The sequence below is a fragment of the Peromyscus californicus genome, unplaced genomic scaffold, assembly GCF_007827085.1.
Source record: "Peromyscus californicus insignis strain IS unplaced genomic scaffold, ASM782708v3 Scaffold_18__1_contigs__length_77618521, whole genome shotgun sequence".
Lineage (NCBI taxonomy): Eukaryota > Metazoa > Chordata > Mammalia > Rodentia > Cricetidae > Peromyscus > Peromyscus californicus.
Window position 1 is genome coordinate 34,614,243 of NW_026294480.1, and position 19,554 is coordinate 34,633,796.

The 19,554-nt window shown below is 39.9% G+C and overlaps 1 protein-coding gene and 1 long non-coding RNA gene across 3 annotated transcripts in view; one reads left to right on the top strand and one right to left on the bottom strand.

Annotated features, from left to right (window-relative positions):
- Window positions 1-19,554, bottom strand: part of Cwc27 (CWC27 spliceosome associated cyclophilin) — a 185,039-nt gene that overhangs the window by 82,410 nt on the left and 83,075 nt on the right. The window lies entirely within an intron of this gene.
- On the top strand, window positions 6-9,462 carry LOC128113486 (uncharacterized). Its single transcript, XR_008219497.1, has 4 exons — window positions 6-807; window positions 2,123-2,249; window positions 7,086-7,146; window positions 8,971-9,462. It is a non-coding gene; the product is annotated as an uncharacterized LOC128113486 (long non-coding RNA).

Sequence of the window (19,554 nt, forward strand, 5' to 3'; positions counted from 1 at the left end):
AAAGAAGATACGTCAGTTTATAATATACCGACAGGAAAACAGGGTTAGCAAAGACACAACTGTTTATTTGTAGGTATAAATCAAAGGAACATAATTAGTTTTCTGCTATGTACATGCATTTGTGGACAGGTTGCTCCTAAGTTGTCATTTTTCACAGTAACAGTCTAAGCACCTATAAATATTTTCCTTCTCAAATATACTAAACATCAAAAGTGGCAGTTTGAATGAGACATTCCCTATAGTCTCAGGCATTAGAATGATTGGTGTCTGGCTGGTGGTGCTCTTTGGCTCAGGAGACATAGGCTTGCTTGAGGAAGAATGTCACTGGATACAGGCTTTGAGAGTTCAGAATCGCGCCATTTCACGTTTGCCCTCTTGGTTTCCTGTTCGCTGTTTTGAGATGTGAGTTCCTGCAGCCATGTCTGCCTGCTGCTGCATGTCCCCAGTGTGACGCTGGTAGATTCTTAGATCCCTGGAGCCATAAGCCCCAAAGAAGCCCTTCTATACAGTGCCTTGGTCATGGTGTTCTCCCAGAGCAACAGAAAAGTAACTAATAGATTAAGTGAAAACTGGCCTGCTGTTTCCCTAATTTACTAGTGAGTTTAACACTAGTCTCAATGAGCAGGGCTCCTGTGTTAAAATAAAATGTAAAAGTACATGTTTTTGAAGATAGGGTCTTTGTAGGTATCCCAGAATGGCGCGCAACTGGCTACACAGCTCAGGATGGCTTTGAACACAAAATCCCCCACTTCCTCCTCCTGTGTATGGGCATGCACCACTATACCTGGCACACAAAAAGGATTCTGAGTAAGTACTGTTCATCAAATCTGGATATACATAATCCAGTTTGACTTCCAAACTTTTCAACTTACTGAAGTTGTACCAGTAACTACCATTTATTAAGCGGTTATTCCATGGTAGTTGTGCAGGTAAACTTGTAAGAATTCATTTGATTTTTAGCCCGACACAGTTTGCTCGTTAAGTTCTCGCAGCACTTGGGAGGCTGAAGCAGGCGGCACACTGAGAGTGTACGGCATGTCTAAGATGTATGGTGAGTCCCAGGGGGAGAGCCTGGGCTAACCAAGGGAGACACTGTTCTGATGTAACTCTTCCACTCCAATGTTTTTAAAATTCATCTAAAGCCGCAGTTGGCATAGAATTGCCTCTCTTGTGAAAACCTCTAGGCCAAAACATTCTGATAATTAACATGCTGTGTCATGTATTAAAAGCAAATGCTGATTTACAAGTCACTACCTAAGTAACTTGTTCCTGAAACACAGTTTTAGGGCAGAAGATTCAAATTTACTTCCTGACAATTATTAAGTATCCATGTCATGCTCCCTAGTTTGGCTATGGTTTATTACTCCCCCAGGGTCCATGGGGTGGATGTTTGTCCTCAGTCATGGTATAGGGAAGAAAAGAACCCTTAAGAGGTAGGAATGGGGGTTGTCCTTAGAGGGCATTGTGTTACTCCAATTTATCTTTGGCTTCCTGTTTCAAGACATCTCTCTCTCTCTCTCTCTCTCTCTCTCTCTCTCTCTCTCTCTCTCCCCCTCTCCCTCTCCCTCTCCCTCTCCCTGTCTCCCTCCGCCTCCCCCTCCTCCCTCCTCTCTGGTTTTTTGAGACAAGGTTTCCCTGTGTAGTTTGGTGCTGGTCCTGGATCTTGCTCTGAAGACCAGGCTGGCCTCGAACTCACAGAGATCTGCCTGGCTCTGCCTCCTGAGTGCTGGGATTAAAGGTGTGTGCCACTGTCGCCTGGCGACATACTCTGTCTTTTAATCATGCTTTCAACACTGATATTCACCAGGTAACACAGCTAAAGTGGGACTCTTGCCAAAGCTATTAGGCTGTTTGGCCTTTTAGCACTGAAAACCATAAACTGCAAAAAAAAATATATACAGATATGTATGTATATATACCTATATCTATCTGTGGGTCGGTCTATCTATCTATCTATCTATCTATCTATTATCTATCTATCTATCTATCTATCTATCTATCTATCTATCGATCTATCTATCTATCTATCTGTAATAACTAACATAAACCCTTAGAGTCAATTGTGCCCAGTAAAAGTCAGGTATACTATATCCTTAAAAGACAAGTATTCATTCTATTACAGGAAAACCAGACTGGATCAAGGATGCTCACAGAAGACTGGAAGCTCAAACAGATACCACACCCTGACCTCTCAAGTTATTCAAGACAACCTGAAGTCTAGATAGTTGTACACCGACCCTACTTTGCAGGTACATCCAACTGGCAGCCCCATGTGACAATGGCAGCTATAAATGCAGCCCAACACAAAGCCACTTAAAACATTAGGAGATTCCTGCAATTTATTTTTGTAATGTAATTTCACAGTTCTTGAGTATGAACTTTGCAGATGATCATGTTGCGTCACCATGAGAAAAGGATGGACACCTCTGTGTATAAAGCTTCCTGTTGGTCCTGAGTCCTCTCATAGTACTTATTAACACGAACGAGGTTTGTCAAACTGAAAGGCCTTAACACATGCATGCTTCAGTTCTTTCAACCTTCTACGCAAACGCCCAATTTGGTATCCACTCGCTTTCGAGATAATAAATTCTAAAACTACCCTCTCTGATCTAAGTTCACGACCTCTTAAATGTTTTCAGTCTCTCATCTCTACTGAGCTTTCAGTCACTCTTAAAATCATCAAAGCCACTTCCACTTCATGGTCTACCCATAGTAACCCCTTTGACATCATAGTAATTCTGGATACTATTGACAGTCATTGTACTACTGTCCTCATCAGAACTCTAATTTTCTTGAATCATCTGACCCGGTGGATAAGACATAACTGCTTGGAATAAACTGAATATGGTTCAAGTTCTCCCCTGTCCCTTCAGGGGCCTGTTCTAAGAGACAAACCTCTACAGAAAAGGGTAACCTTTGACATGAGATGCTGCCTGGGGATTTGCCATTATAATAATTGCCCCTGATAACTCCAGTATGCACTGAGGTTTGAGAGCCAATGTTTAGCATTCTACTATAGAAATTATCTTTCCTCCTTTACAGTCAAGCACTCTTACTAATCTTTTCATTCAGCAAACAAACAAACTCAAATTTCTCCACAGTCTGCTGGAATCAAGTGATTATTATCTTTACAAATGGACTCCATCCTGGAAAGAGCAGTTTATACAGTCTGCTTCACAATCTATTGCAATCTACCCCTCTTACAGTCTCCTGAAACTGTTTCTACACCAACCAAATTCAATGACCTATGTTCAGATCTCCTCTTTCCAGATGGTCTCACTGTCATTCAAAGATATTAACTACTTCCTTCCTGAAATTCTATCTGAGTTGGACTTTTCAGCATTCTGGAGTCAAGATTTCCCAATTCTCTTTGTCTTGGTTATTCCTTCTCTTAACTTGAAATTGTTAGAGTTATTCTCTAAATAGTCATATATCGCCTCTGTAGTGACATTTTAATCTCATATCAACTATTATTACTATACAGCTATTTTCAAATCTAGTGTGGATGCTCTGCCTTGAGTTTGGCCCTACCTTTCCAAGTATTACACATCTCCAAATAGAGTCAGAGAATGCTGCATGAAAGAAATATAAGATATAACATAAGCACTTAAAAGATTATAAAAATTTAAAAAGAAAATCTTTAATTATATTCAAGATATTTTTATTTCAACATGTAAAAAATATTAAATTATATCCAAAGTATTTTTACATATTTTGTACTAAGTTCACAATCTGGTATGTACTTTATTCTTAAGGAATATTGCAATTCTGCCTGGCTACATTCCAAGGACTCTGATCTAGATGGACAGCAGGTCAGATGTTTCAATAGACTCACTCACACACTCTCACATATGAAGCAGATGCCATCACTTCTTCGGACAAGTCTGTTTTTGCATGTACCTGATGGTGGAACCATTACCTATCTTGAGAGAAGACTTAAAACTTGTCTAGGACCGCTCTTTGTTTTCACTGGGTTAGCGTTAAAGTACATATTACACATACAACACTTTCTCTTGGCACTCTCCATCAGCGCAAACTTCAGGCTCTTAGATATACCTCAGATAACACAATCACTTCTTTCTTGAAGCTTGGGGACCCAATGCTAGAAGTCCCAGCATGAAGTATAACTGAACTGTGCAATCACTGCACAAGAACACTAACCTTGAATTAGAAACTGTAAATCCCAGTCTATGTTCTTTCTATGTTAGCACACTAACACCTACACACACTCTTCAAGGAGCTTCAACTGCAGAGGACAGAAACCCTGTCCACCAACAATGAAAATAGTACATGATAAAAATAACAAAGAAGCCAGGCGGTGGTGGCGCACGCCTTTAATCCCAGCACTTGGGAGGCAGAGCCAGGTGGATCTCCGTGAGTTCAAGGCCAGCCTGGTCTACAGAGTGAGATCCAAGACAGGCACCAAAACTACACAGAGAATCCCTGTCTCAAATTAAAATAAAATAATAAAGAAATCACTGAAGCATGTAGGAATTTAGCGAAAGAAGGATTACTGCAGGTTAAGTAAAAGATGACTTTGCAGGAGAGGCACGTGAACAGGACCCTAACAATAGTTAGGAACATGCCATGTGAAACCAGGATGAAGAGACACTCAAATAGTAGGCTTAAATCTAGAGAAAGCAGAGAGTAAAAGGGTATGGGAAGTTCTAAAATAAGAAAAGAAACAAAAAAGGGAAAAGGCTAACTGATTCAGCAGGTAAGGGTGCTTGTTCTACACACCTGACAACTGACTTCTGCCTGTGGAACACAGGAAAAAGCTCCATGTGAGCCAGGCAAGATGGTGGATATCTTTAATCTTAGCATTCAGGAGGCAGAGGCAAGTGGATCTTTCTGAGTTTGAGTTCCAGGGCAGCCTGCTTTACATAGTGAGTTTCTAGGTTAGCCTGGGCTACTCAAAGAGACCTTGTCTTACAACAAACATAAAAATCCTCTGTCGATTGGACTCCCAGAGATCCACCCAGGGCCTAGTCATGGATCTCTGCATCCAGATCCCTCAGTAGTTGGATGAGGTTTCTAGCACAACAATTAGGGTGTTTGGCCATCCCATCACCAGAGTAGGTCAGTTCGGGCTGTCTCTCGACCACTGCCGGCAGTCTGTTGTGTGGGTATCTTTGTGGATTTCTGTGGGCCTCTCTAGCACTTTGCTTCTTCCTGTTCTCATGTGGTCTTCATTTACCATGGTCTCCTATTCCTTGTTCTCCCTCTCTGTTGTTGATCCAGCTGGGATCTCCCGCTCCCCCAAGCTCTCTTTCCCTCGACCCTCGCCTTTCATTACCCCCACTCATGTCCAGGCTGTTCATGTAGATCTCATTCCATTTCTCTGTCATTGGGCGATCCCTGTGTCTTTCTTGGGGTCCTGTTTTCCGGGTAGCCTCCCTGGTGATGTGAGTAGCAGACAATTCATCCTTGTTTCATGCCTAGGCCCTGGGTGGATCTCTGGGAGTCCAATCAACGAGAATGAGGAGGGTTTATATGAGCGAGAATTGTTGAGACCAAGGTTGGATAAAGCACAGGGACAAATAGCCAAATGAATGGAAACACATGAACTATGAACCAATGGCTGAGGGGTCCACACTGGATCAGGCCCTCCGAATGGGTGAGACAGTTGATTGGCTTGATCTGTTTGGGAGGCATCCAGGCAGTGGGACCAGATCTTGTGCTCATTGCATGAGTTGGCTGTTTGAAACCTGGGGCCTATGCAGGATTGTTTGGCTTGGCCTGGGAGGAGGGGACTAGACCTACCTGGACTGAGTCTACCAGGTTGACCTCAGTCTGTGGGGAAGGCTTTGCCCTGGAGGAGATGGGAATGGGGGGGGGCGTTGGGGGGAAGGTGAGGGGGACGGGAGGGGGGAGAACAAGGGAATCCGTGACCGATATGTAGAACTGAATTGTATTGCAAAATAAATTAAAATAAATTTAAAAAAAAAAAAATCCTCTGTCCTATTTCTGATAAAGTCACCAGAACCTGGTGCCAGGCTCACTTTCTGGCCTCAGTTGAGAATTCTCAGCATGAGAAATGCAAGGAGAGAAGACCAAATCCATGACTGTCCGATTAAAGCAAGCTATAGGGGATGCACCTGGGACTGGCCGACTGGCTGTCTCGCCCCAAGTTGGGATTTGAGAGAGCAGTGCCTGCTGGCCTCCTGAGGTCCTTTCTATAGGAGAGATGAAGTGTTCACCGGGGGAGAGAGTCGACTGTTAGACACTGTTAGAAAACTCCAGTGAAAGGGAAGGAACAAGACTAAGGATGTACGTTGTGTGAACGGGGCTGCAAGTTTAGTGGAGGAAAACATGTTTGCAGCTTACATCGGATCTAAGAAACAAGAACTTATTCTTAACTACAAATAGAAACAATAACTTGCAAGGACTTACTAACACAGGACAAACAGGAACTACAAACAGAAACTTTAAGCTACACAGGACAAATACAACCTTACTCTTAACTGTCTTAACTGGAAACAGAACCCTTAACCGGTGAGGTCTATTTTCCTGTTTTGGTCTCCCGTTGACCTGCAAGGCAGATTGTTCCTGTTTGGGTCTCACACAGTTCCTGCCTTACCACACCCTTCCTTTTTCATCACAGCATCTTCCTGTCTGTCTAGCTTGAGCTTCGCTTTACATAGGTGCCAAACTCTACAACTCTAGTCACCTGAGCTTTCCAGAAAGCCCGATGAACTGTGAACTTCTGTCCATAAAGCCCACTCAACCATGCACCCACTTCTTTCTCCAGTGTTTAAGTCCTCTCACGGGCTAGCTTCACAACACATTTTCTAACACGAGCTAGCTTCACAACACATTTTCTATCTGTCCAGAAAGCCCACTGAACCATGCACCTACTTCTTTCTCCAGTGTTTAAGTCCTCTCACGAGCTAGCTTCACAACACATTTTCTACTTTATCTTCCTGTAGACTATACAGTTACTCTACATTTCAGTCAAAACATACTAGTCATCAGTATCTTGGCAAAATTGAAGCTTTGGCACACATACTCTTTGTTCATGCCATTTCTGGGACTTAAAATAGTGTTGTTTTACTATTGCTGTTTACTAAAATCTTCATTTCCAGGCTCCATGGAAAAATCGGCACTTAAGCTGTGGCTCTGTTCAGAACATACTATTTCAAGAAGGTTAGTACAAAAAAATTAAGGACTAATATGAAAAAATACACTACCATGTATTCAGAAGAAAATTGTGTCTATTATCAAAATATGTCACAACCAATTCATGAATGTTAAATTATAGCAGCAACTTAATGGATAACGATTTTTAAAAGAAATGATAAAATGATACTGAATATCATACTAAGATCTACTCTGCCACTGATTTTTTTTCTTTTAAAACTAATGTGAGGATTATGAAGGTAGCTCAATTAGAGTGCTAAGGATATATATGAAAAAGCAACTATGTTATATGCTAACTGTAAAATATTATTAAAATATAGTTTGAAGGAGATACCTTGAATGGGTAGATAATGCCCCTCCCAGAAGCCATAAGATATTAAGCAAAGATCTCAGTGCCAGCCGAGATACCTTTGTAGGAGTTGTTGCTTAGGGATATTCCAGAGGCCCCTAGAACAATGCAGGCGACTACCATTGCTCCTGGTTTTCCACCAGAACTAGATGAGAATATGCTACTGCTGAAGGCACCACACACTTTGTCTGGAGGACACAGACAAATCAACTGAAACTGGAATGGAAGCTCCCTTCCCACCAGCTAGCTTTCACAGTCCTGTGAGAGGCTTTGCAGGCTGCTAGGGGAAAAATAAATTCAATGGTTTTTGCCCAGCTATGAATACCAACCTGCCAGGCAAGGTGTGGTCACTGGTATAATAGTGGCATGACTCTTATGGGGTAATTAACTGCTCTCTGGTTGAATCTGAGGCCTGCTTGAACTCATATCTGGTATAGTAAACCTGGTTAAAAACTCATGGCTAAATTGGAGGTCTCCATTGGATCCGTCCCCTCAGAGATGAGTAAACTCCATGGAAGAGGGTGAGGAAAGACTGTGAGAGTCAGAGGGAATGGAGGACACCAAAAGAATGTGTCCCACTGAATCAACTAAGCAGGGCTCACATGGCTCAGAGACTGAACGCCTAGCAGGGGCCTGCATGGGTCTGCACCAGGTTCTCTGCATATATGTTACGGTGGTTAGTTTAGTGTTTTTGTGGGACTCCTAACAATGGGAGCAGGTATATCTCTAACTCTTTGCCTGCTCTTGAGACTCTTTTCCTCCTATTGGATTACCTTGTCCAGCCTTGGATAGGAGGGCTTTTGCCTTGTCTTACTGTGTGCTGTTTTGTCCTATTTGGCTGTTGTCTCTTGGAGGCCTGCTCTTTTCTGAAGAAGAAATGGACAGGAGTGGATCTGGGGGAGAACAGAGGTGGGGAGAAGCTAGGTGGAATGGAAGGAGGGGAAACTGTGGTTGGGATGTATTATATGAGAGAAGAATCTAGTTGTAATTAAAAAAAAAATGAAAGGGAAAAAAAAAAAGCTCATGGCTAGAAAGGCCATAGGCTTAAGGACAGTGGTTCTCAATCTGTGAGGGTTGTGACCTCTATAGCCCTTTCACAGGGTCACCTAAGACCACTGAATAACACAGATATTTACAGTGCAATTCATAACAGCAAAATTACAGTTATGAAGTAGCAACAAAAATAATTTTATCTTAGGGTCACCACAAAATGAAGAACTGTATTAAAGGGTCACAATATTAGGAAGGTTGAGAACCTACTACTGTTCATTTGCTAAATAGTCACATTGTACAACTCTCCATGAAATAGTTATATTTACACTCACATATTCATAGGTGAGTGCTGCTCTGAACTTGGGTCAGAATGGCTTCTATTTGTAGTAGGCAGTAATTAAGCAGAGATTCAGAACTGGTCAAGGTGCTGAGACTAAGCAACTGTTGAGTGTTCAGCCCTAATAAGGACATCTGTATATCACCCCAAGGGAAGACTGCAGAAGAGGAAGTGGAGGAATGTACAAGCCTTAGGATGGGAACGAGTGCTTTGAAATGCTGACTTCTGGATAAGACACGGTTGCTGCACCCAGGGTATGACAAAGTGGTGGTTAACGGCACAAAAGTGGCCATCAACAGTCATCATGGATAGAGGAGGGGCCCACGATATCCTAACCCCTCTGAAAAGGTGACAGTTGCTGAGTGGGGGAGTCATACTCTTCATTGGGTTAGCAACTGCTAAACTGCTCCTACCCATGCTTATGTAAGCAACCAACCATAATTAGATGCAATGGGACACAAACAGAAAGATAGGAAGTAGGAGGGGCCTGTTAGAAAGAAGAAGGGGTTCATTATGAGAAGGGAGAGGATAATGGGGAGATGTGTTAAAGTGCTTGTGTATGTGTGCAAGAAACTGAAAGAATAAACAAAAAATGTTTCAAAAGCAAAGCAAACCAAAGAAACTAATGTCAGGGATAGGGAGGTAATTTGGTTGGCACACTGCTTGTCTTGCAACCATGGTAACCTGAGTCTGATCCTCAGAAATGCAAGAGAGCCTGTGCATGGTGACATGTGCTTGGGCACTGGGGAAGCAGAGAGAGGCAAATCCTTGAGGCTCTCTGCCTAGCCAGCCTATGCTAACTGGCAAGCTCCAGCTTCAGTGAGAGATCCTGTCTAAAAACCAAGGTTGATGGTGCCTGAGGAAAACTCAGGAGACACTGACTTTGGTCCAACCTAATATCCATGTTAGCATTCTAAAATCTTAGACAAAACATTTGCATGTGGATAGGCAGGATTATTATCAGAGATCTAAGCTCAACATTATTGTATGGCCACAGAAAGCAATTAATCCTTTCCTTTAGTCTTATCATCACAAACACAGTCTGGGTAAAGATATACATTAATATCTCAGGGCTATATTATCAAAATTTTAAATGTAAATAGTTGTTATATGCAGGTCATTTTATTTAAAGTCTTTTGGCCTTAGGACATTAAAGCCCATTATGAATTAAATTATTTCTTCTCAGTTCTCACATCTAAGAAATACTGAGATGTCAAATAATTTAGTGTTCACCTTGGACACAGACAAGAGTAGAAACAATATGAGTCAAGACAGAGCTGCACACTGACTCACATACCCCAGTTCTTAATACATTTTCCTACTAAACTGAGAGCTGCCCACGAAAGGAAAAGTTTGATTAGACTTGCACATTTTTAACTAAAGACGAGTAAATAGCTACATAGGCAATTTTAAAATGATAGTATACAACAACAAGTTTACATTTTATCAGGATGTTTGCATCATATTATAGAAGTAGTTTTAAAAAATCCTGTCATTTTCTTTAACATGCAACTTTTGAATTTGAGACTGAGGAATTTACAATGGGAAAATTTTCACTCAGTTTTAATTTCCCCCTGCTACTTCTCTCATTTTCTTCAGGTACCATGAATTTTATATCTGTTCTTTTTTTCTTATGGAATGATAAATATTATCTTCAAACACTAAGCATCACTAACATTTACCTATAAAAAATGGTAAAACATTATCAAGCCCTAATTTTTTTGATATGCCCTTAAGAGAATTTTAGTAAACAAAAATGAAATACAAGTGTTTCTTATATAAGACAGTAAGTAAATTTGCTTTAAGACTCCATTAAGCAAGCTGAGGGCTAAACACAAGTCCACTACAGACTGCTGTCTCTCGGATTATGAAGTTAACTCTTGAGGTTAGCTTAAGCCTGCTATTTTTCAACATCTGATGAGTTCATAACACATGGAAATGGCTGATAGCCAAACAGTACAACCTTGATGACGTCCAGTTTGCTGCTTTAATCATACAATGTCAGTTTGTTCACAATAACTTGGCTATTGATGAAATCACTACAATAAAAGCCCTTCACAGGTATCAAGACTATAGTCGTATGGTATGGTTTTTACACTTACAGTTGTATCAGCTGGAGCAGAGATATAGACCTGACATGACTCATAAATACCATAATATGCTGTAGCTTATGCATAAACATAGAAAGCAAAATCAGGTACATCTCACTGTGATTCCAAACTTATTCTATGCTGCTGGCAGTAAGGCATCAGACAACCAAAGAGACGGACCAAGTGGTCTCAGCTTCCCAAGCATGAGAAGGGAAGAGTAGATTGAAAGAAAGACAAAGATTCATTGGAACTTAGCAAGCCTCACATGATGCTTGGCCTAGAAGACACACTCAACACAGAACTCTTCCTATGGTGACAACGGCTTTCATCTCCACACAGACATTACTATTATTAGTATTCAGAGTCTAGAACCAGCTACCAACAAAATGGGATTCCAGTCTAACCAACCAACCAACCAACCAACCAACCAAACAAACAAACAAACAAAACCCCTCAAATCTTTGCATATTTTTCATGGGCATATAGATTTTCAAAATCTTACTGATAAGTTTCTTTTGTTTGACTCACTACTTGAATGAAATATCATTTGTTACAAAAATAAAATACATAAATTTCAGAAAACTAAAAATCAGAAGACTCCCATATTCTAACTCTTGTCATTAAATGCTTGGAACCAAACTGCTTTTCTTTTATTATAATCCTATTAAAATAGAAATAAACAAGGCAAGGAAGAAATGTATATACACTTACACATTTTATGAGGCATCTAACAGAAAACATTAGGCCAAGTCATTCTGAAACACCATCAGAACGTAAGTTCAACCTGAGAGACTGTATTCTACATGTTCTCTATAATCTGCTACATACATACACAGAAATAGAAGGCTGCCCCTATCCTAAGTATATTACAATTCAGAAAGAAGACCAGAGGGAATTGAAATGCACCTGCATGTAGCCTTTATACTTATAATCTAACACCCTTGATATGAAAGATCACATTGGATTTCAAACAGAAACTAGACATCTGACAGAAAATGTCATCAGTCATTGGGAGAGTTCTTTCAAATTTTGGATTTCTTTCAAAACAAACTGAATAAGAGTAAATGCAACAGCAAGATATAACATGTCCAAAGTAATAGTAGATATCACTATTCTGTCTAAACAGTCCAATTTAAGAATCAAACATGTTATCTGACTTCATGAAGTAAATTTGCTATGGCGGAAAATTATCTTTAGTCATAATTTATTCCATGTCATGAGTTTCTAAATAGCTAAGCAATCTTGTCTATAATGACTTTATTAAATTTTCTGTAATCTTACCAGCCACTGGTTTTTCAGTTTTAAAGTGGGAACTTGACTTCGTATAGTCTATGAAAGCTGCAGCTGTAACTGCAAATAAGTAAATTCCAGTATTTCAGGTTTCTGTGAAGATCAAGGAGCCACTGCATAGGTCCCATCTTATGTGACAGAATAGGCAAATAAAGACTATGGAGATTCTATTTGCATGAAGACATGGAATGATTCAACTATAATTAGCATTGTATACCTGAACAGCAAATGACAGTGTATAGTTAGATACAGTTGTGCAGTGATTTGTAGGGCTAAACATTGTTGTGTTGAGCCTAAATTTCAACCTGTTGAAGTGCTGAGTGGGGGTTGGTAAACCAATAAATAAGTAATGATTTCAGTAAAGGGATGGAAATTTTCATATTGATCATTAGGACTTCTATAGTTAAGTATGATGGTCTGACATGTCATTAGTCGGCTTAAATTTCATGCAGAAAGTATGACATGTACTGTTTCTTTGTTATTATTTTTATTTTAGGTTTTGTGGGGTTTTCTTTAAAATCTCAACCAATTTATAGTGGATTAGAGTTAATTATTAGTGGAAGGATTGAGTGTGGGTTTATGTGGATGTACAAAGATCTTTTTTAAACCATGATTTTTTTAGCAGTGTCTAAAATCCCTTCTTCTCTTTCTTCTCCTTCCCTGTTGTGCAGGGATTTTTACTTGTGTATCTTTGACACATATTCCCCATATCTCATTTCTCTTATTTTTCTCTTCCCCTCCCTTCCTTCTCCTCCCCCCACTTTTTTTTTCTTTTTTTTTTTTTTTGAGACAGGGTTTCTCTGTGTAACCCTGGCTGTCCTGGAACTTGTTCTTTAGACCAGGTTGACCTTGAACTCACATCCATCTGCTTCTGCCTCCTGAGTGCTGGAACTAAAGGTGTGTGCCACCACTGCCTGGCTTCTCTTTCTTTCTTATCATCTTTTCTTCTTCTTCAATAAACTTCCATTCAAATACTTCTTTAGTGAAACTGAAATGATTACGTTCTTAAAAATGAAAGATATATTAAAACCAATGAATTTATCTTTACTTATAGGAAAAACTTATGATTGTTAATATGTTCAGGAATCTCTAAGGAAATGTTTCATATAGGCCTATCATGGAACCTTTTTATTGGCAGAGTTATAGTTGATATTTGGTTCCCTGTGTGAGTTTATGACGGACCACTCATAAGAATGTTTCTCCTGCTTCTATATATTAAAAAAAAAAAGCCCCTTTGTGGGTCTACCAGCTTCCCATTAACCAGAGCTAGAGTGGAGACTGGCTATGTGATGGTGGAGAGCACACCCCAGTTACAAGTTCCAAAAGAAGAAGAATGATCATCAGCAATAACTTCAATTTTTTCAAACTGTGAAAATGTTCATTAGTGCAAATAATGTTCTTAGATGTTTTCTAAAGCTTTTTATTTGAAAATCAAAAGCTAACGTATAGACTAATGTCTATACATTAGTGTTGACTGTGGAAGAACAAATTGCCAAGGGAAACAAAACTTAAAATAAGCGAACATCTTAGGAGTGGGATGCAATCTGACCAAAGTTGTTGCTTCAAAATTGTCATCAGTCAGATTCTTGCAGATAACATGGACATACAGAAGTACATTTCTGGTTGTACACATCCTAATCTGCTAGTGAGATTATTATGCACTATCAAAGCTAGAATAATTTTACATTATTATTCAGTCAGTATACTTTATGATGTTCCCATTCATTGACAGTGCAGTATGTATGTATTTTAGTGCCTTAAAGTATTTTAATGTGGTGTTTTGTTAATGGTTAAATTAACTGTTCTCTTAAGGATGAAAAGTTATTCATTGAAAGGACCTGTGAAACAATTTGCATGTGTTATAAGACAGTCATATGTGGAAAAAAAGAAAGAGACTGTGTTTATTGAAGAAAAAGGTGAACTCTAGGGAAATAAACTGAATGTAGATATAAGCTGGATATTCCTAGTAAGGAAAAGCTAATATAAAACAACTGATACTGTTTTATCTTGTGTATATTAAGGAGCTTCAAGGATAAACAGTGAAATCCTCAAGAAATCTGGGAGTGTAATCAAGTTACTCTGGGTAGAAAGACAGAGGGAGGTGGCTACAGACTTTGACATAGATGGTGCAAGAAAAAACAAAACAAGGTGAGCCAGTCCTGAGGGCATGAGAGCTGACCCTGCCACCCCCTCATAATCCCCCTATAGCAATCAGGAGAGATGGTCCTGAACCTTGCCCGGGAAAAACAGTAGAGCTGGCCCTGGTGTGAGTGAGGGTGACCCAGATTTGAGGTCAGATAGTGAGCTGACCAACCCAGCTACCACCCAGACTCAGAACAAGGGCTATGAGATGATCCACTCCAGCATCTACCGCATCTATGAACTGTTGGAGCATGTGAAGTGGACGGATCAACAGATCCAAATCAGCAGGAACACCACGACACAGGACAACAGGCTATCCAAGAGGAGCCCCAGTGAGAGCCCATTATCAGTGGTGTAGCAGAGGCCAGAGGCCTCAAGCCAGACCAATGATTGGAGGCAGTGAACACTTGCAAGTAAAGATGAGTGGACTAAAGGGTAAACTGTGTGACTCAACAGGCCACACTACAGATTCCATGACAAGATTCTTCTATTTTTTGTTTTTTGTTTTGTTTCTTTGTTTTGTTTGATTTTGGTTTTTCTTTTAAATTTGGTATTGACTTGGCTGGAAAGTTTGCAAGGGCAGATGGCAAATTCGAGGAGACAAGGAAATAAGTGGGATGAGAATGCATGATGTGAAATTCACAAAGGATCAATAAAAGTAAACAAACAAACAAACAAACAAAAAACCCAATAGGAAAATGTCTAGAATTTACTGAGGAAAGGAAACAAGGTCCAAGAATATTAGAGCTAGAAAAGTCTCATGCAGTTATAAAGACAATACACAATCTCAACTACAAAGAAAACAGATTAACAAATTCTGTGAGACCTTTTTCACCATGAGACCTTATTGTTATGTAGCTAAAATTTGAATTCCAATGAAGGATAGCAGGTGCTAGGAAAGAGATGATGGATGATGATGAACTTCAGTACAGAGCTAGAACTATAACCGTCACCATGTCCCACGGAGATGCTACGTACTTCTGCAGCATGAGCGATAGTGCAACTATCCCGAACTCAGAGACAGAGTCATGAGTGACAGTACAACTATCCCGAACTCAGAGACAGAGTCATGAGCGACAGTACAACTATCCCGAACTCAGAGACAGAGTCATGAGCGACAGTACAACTATCCCAAACTCAGAGACAGAGTCATGAGTGACAGTACAACTATCCCGAACTCAGAGACAGAGTCATGAGCGACAGTACAACTATCCCAAACTCAGAGACAGAGTCATGAGCGACAGTACAACTATCCCGAACTCAGAGACAGAGTCATGAGCGACAGTACAACTATCCCAAACTCAGAGACAGAGTCATGAGCGACAGTACAACTATCCCGAACTCAGAGACAGAGTCATGAGTGACAGTACAACTATCCCAAACTCAGAGACAGAGAGTCATGAGCGACAGTACAACTATTCCGAACTCAGAGACAGAGTCATGAGCGACAGTACAACTATCCCGAACTCAGAGACAGAGTCATGAGCGACAGTACAACTATCCCGAACTCAGAGACAGAGTCATGAGCGACAGTACAACTATCCCGAACTCAGAGACAGAGTCATGAGCGACAGTACAACTATCCCGAACTCAGAGACAGAGTCATGAGTGACAGTACAACTATCCCAAACTCAGAGACAGAGAGTCATGAGCGACAGTACAACTATCCCAAACTCAGAGACAGAGTCATGAGTGACAGTACAACTATCCCAAACTCAGAGACAGAGTCTGGGAAAATGAAGGACACCAGTTTCCTGACTAGCAGATTAAGTTTCTCAGTACCCATGTATCCTAGACAAGTCACCCTGCCTCGGTACTTTCATGTGTTTGTAAGATGAGTTTCTGAAGACAGCTCTGAATAAACATCTATATAAAATGTAGGAATCTCTTTTTTGCTCTCATTTAGTATTTTTAAATTCAAGTAAAATACAACAATTTTTAAATGTACTATAATTCACTTTTACTAAAGTTATCTACTTAATCTCATTTTCCTCTGTATATAACAAATACAGACACTGCTTTAGTCTGAATCACAGCTATTGCTGGCTATCTTTAGGTGTTATTTTCAGTTTCTTGGGTCGTTTTTCTCTTGGCTACACTGCCTTTTCTTTTCCTTTTCTCTTAAGCCAGGCCTATGCTCTGCATCCTAGGCTAGTCAGAACTCTCAATCTTTCTGCTTTAGCTTCTCAAGTGCTGGGATTGCAAGGCCATGCAATCATACCCAGCTGCCTTAAGTTTTTTCATGACCAGGCATTTTTGTCAAACTTTTAAAATTAATAATTCATTTTTGCATGTGTATGTGGTGTGGGTGTTTGTATATATGAGTGTTTGCGTGTGTATAGGTTCAAGTATATGTGTGGGTGTGAGTGCACATGTGTGTGGAGCCCGGAAGTTGACAGAGAATGCCATGAACATCAACGGAATGAAAATATTCTCCATCTCTATGGTATTTACTCAGTCAGGCTCTCTCTCATGGAACATGGAGTTTGAGCGCTCCAATTTTGGCTAGGCTACCTAGCCAGCATGCTCGAGGAATCTCCTGTCTCTGCCTACTGGGTCTGGGATTGTAGATGACTGCCACACCTACCTAGCTTTTATATAGGTTCTGGGGTTCATCATCCTTGCATACCAAATGCTTTATACATTGAGCCATCTTTCCAGTCCACTAGGCATAATATATTTACCAAAAAAAGCTGAAGTCATTTGGAAAAAAGACTAACCAGCTACATTAACTACAGTATGTTGATGAAGTTACTCAGTATATTGCTGGTGCCTAATAAACACAAGCATAAACCAGAACAGTATCATAATACTCATCCTGGAACTATTGAAGGAAAATGTAAAGGCTTGAGAATGGGGGGATTCTGTGAGAAAAAAAAAAACCCTCAAATGTAGCACATATAATAAAATCACCAAGAACACAACATTAGACAAAACAATGTACACATGAAAAAGATGAGGTCATATCATGAAGTCCATATCCACTGGAAATAGTAACTGTTAGAAATGACTGAAGATTTTCCATTTCCAACAGAGTTCTTTGCTTACTGACACTAAAATGTTTTCCACATTACATAAAAGAATGAATGTATGGACAAACAATTTCAAATGCAGTACACATGGTATAGACTAAGGAAAAAAAGGATGAGTTAGAAGCTTTTCTGGATGACCAGCTAGTCTTTCATCAGCACAGATTAAAATCACACAAAATGGCTTCTAGAAGACCACAAAGCTTTACAGTTTCACAAAGTAACATACTTGTGTGTAGGGAATCCTCTTAAATCACTAAGAGTTTACATTTTAAGTTTGGTGATGTTGGCCCTGCCCTTCTCTTCCAATAGAGAAACAAATGCTGAGCCCCTCCTTTTATCTGCAAGCCAATTGCACTTGTGATGAGCAGAAAGGCATGAGATGCGTCTGAGCCACTCAAGAACACAGTCAAAATCAAGTCATTCTGCTTCAGGTCCATCATCAAATATACCTATATACAAGCCTTCCTGATAATAACTATACAATATAATGAGGAGGATGTGGATGATAATTTACATCTTGTTCTTCTAATACCAGATTCTTCACATTGGGTAGTTTGAATGTAATTGGAACCCATAATTCACAGTGAGTGGCGTTATTTGGAGGTATGGCTTTGTTGTGGGTATGGCCTTGTTGGAGGAAGTTTGTCACTGTGGGGGTGGGCTTTGAGGTTTCCTATGCTCAAGATACCACCCAGAGTCTCAGATGACTTCATGTTGCCTGCAAGATGTAACACTCTCAGCTCTAGCACCACGTCAGACTTTATGACCATGTTCCCTGTCATGATGATAATGGACTGAACCTCTGAAACTCTAAGTGAGCCACCCTGATTAGATGTTTTCCTTTATAAGAGTTGCCATGGTCACAGTGTCTCTTCACAGCAATAAAAACCCTAACTGAGACAGGTAGGTAGGAATTTTCCAGTCTATACTGTTCCTCTGTACTGTTCTTCATCTGATGTTGACAACTGTATGATTTACTTACTGCCTTTTCTAACTGGAAGGCTCAGTCTCTCTTAGTTCAGCTGACTATCTGAATTAAGGCCACCACACAGCTCTGTGATTTTGTATGCCTTCAAGTCCCTATGCAAAGTAGAGCCATGATCATTTTGTAATCAGTTTTTTTAAATTAAATTTGATCTCAGGTCCTTGCTCTAGCATCCCTTAAATCTCAAAGTCCAAATTCTGAGCACAACTATAGGGTTCCTCATGGTTCCCACTTTATTCTCATCTCTATTTCTTTCCCTATCCCTTATAAGTAGTCTATACATTTATTTTTTTTTATGTATATATGTGTCTGTCTGTATGTCTGTATGTGTATCATGTGTGTGCAATCCCCTGGGAAGCCAGAAGAAGGTAATGGATGTGACAGTTGTGAGCCACCTGATGTGGGCACTGGGAACTGAACCCAGGTCTTCTGCCAGAGCCATCTCTCCAGACCCTAGTCCATACATTTAAAAACTACACACGTTCCTGGAACCTATCATAATCATTGCGCCTAACACTTCCCTTTTCCCCACAGCTCATGTTTGTCACTTTAAATCTTCTCTGACACTTTTTCCACAAAAATTTCTCTCAACTCCAACATGGTATTCAAGTACCTTCATTTATCCCTACTGTGTCATATTTTAATATGACACCTTTTTGTATGTCTTGAAGTCACTTTTTTGTATGTCTTGAAGTCATATAAAACTGTTATTTCATTGTGCAACTCAAACAACTAGCAGAGGAACTGACAGCATCCAATGAATATGCCACACTGACTAACTTATTTAGTGCTAAGTGTTAATGATTGTTTTAGATCATCTAGTGTAGTGATTTTTCATTACTAGGTAGGTTTTCTAAAAAGTACACTTAACATTAAAAAATAATTTGGCTCCCTTAAGTTCTAGTAATATGTATCAATGATAAATGTCAGGTATTGATCCTAATAATCCAAAAGTGTTCAAGCTTCTGGACGCACACACAGGAAAGGGTGCACTGGGTGTACGTTACAATCTTGCTTACCATGGGAGGTTTCCTGTGATTAGATTGTATCATGGGCATTATATAATAAAAACAGAGTACTGTTTAGTTTACACAACCGTGTCTTCAAAGTTGTGTGTATATCTTCAAAACCAAAAATAAATATAGCAAAATGAAACCAGTAGTTAGCCCTGAAGAATGCAATATTATATGACTTAA